The sequence below is a fragment of the Neomonachus schauinslandi genome, chromosome 3 (assembly GCF_002201575.2).
Source record: "Neomonachus schauinslandi chromosome 3, ASM220157v2, whole genome shotgun sequence".
NCBI lineage: Eukaryota > Metazoa > Chordata > Mammalia > Carnivora > Phocidae > Neomonachus > Neomonachus schauinslandi.
The window spans coordinates 174,107,396-174,108,585 of record NC_058405.1 but is presented as its reverse complement, the minus strand read 5'-3'; positions in this window follow the sequence as shown (position 1 = coordinate 174,108,585).

Genomic DNA, 1,190 nt, shown 5'->3' with positions numbered 1-1,190 from the left:
TCTCTCTCATTCTCTGTCTCAAATAAATAAATAAATAAATAAATAAAATCTTTAAAAAAAATTGTATAGAACTTAGCACACACACACACACACACATACACATGAGTACAGATAAAACAGGAAATCTGAAAAAAGATGAATGGATTATGTCAATGTCAATATCCTGGTTGTACTGAAAGCAGGGTTAAACAGATACTTGACACCCATGTTCATAGCAACATTTTCCACAAAAGCCAAAAGCCAACAACAGCCCAACTGTTCATAACAGATGAATAAACAATATGTGGTCTATCCATACAATAGATTATTATTCAGCCTCAAAAAGGAATGAGAGTCTGGGGGCTCCTAGGTGGCTCAGTCAGTTGAGCGTCTGACTCTTAGTTTCAGCTCAGGTCATGACCTCAGGGTTGTGGGACTGAGCCCCACATTGGGTTCTGCGCTCAGCAGGGAGTCTGCTTGGGATTCTCGCTCTCCCTCTCTCTCTGCCCCTCCCCCCACTCTCTCTAAAGTAAATAAAAATAAATCTTCAAAAAAAAAAAAGGGGGAATGAAAGTCTTATACATGCTATAACATGGATGAGTCTTGAAAACTTTATGAGAAGTGAAATAAGCCAGACACCAAAGGACAAATATTGTATGATTCCACTTATATGAGTTTCTCAGAACAGACAAATTTAGGATGCCTGGGTGGCTCAGTTGGTTAAGCGACTGCCTTCGGCTCAGGTCATGATCCTGGAGTCCCTGGATCGAGTCCCGCATCGGGCTCCCTGCTCAGCAGGGAGTCTGCTTCTCCCTCTGACCCTCCCCCCTCTCATGTGCTCTCTCTCATTCTGTCTCTCTCAAATAAATAAATAAAATCTTTAAAAAAAAAAAAAAAAAAGAACAGACAAATTTATAGAAACAGAAAGTAGAAGGATGAGTTCCAGGAGCTAGGGGAAGGGAGCAGGGGAAGTTACTGTTCAATGGGTATAGAGTTTAGTCGAGGACGGTAACAATGTTCCGGAAATGGATGGTGGTAATGGTTGCACAACAGTGTGAATATCCTTAGTGTCACTGAATTATACACCCAAAGATGGTTAAAAGGGTAAATTTTATGTATATTTTGCCACCCCCCAAAAAGGTGGGGAAAAAAAATCCTGGCTATAATATTGTATAATAGGTCTGCAAGATGTTAGCACTGGGGGGGGGGGG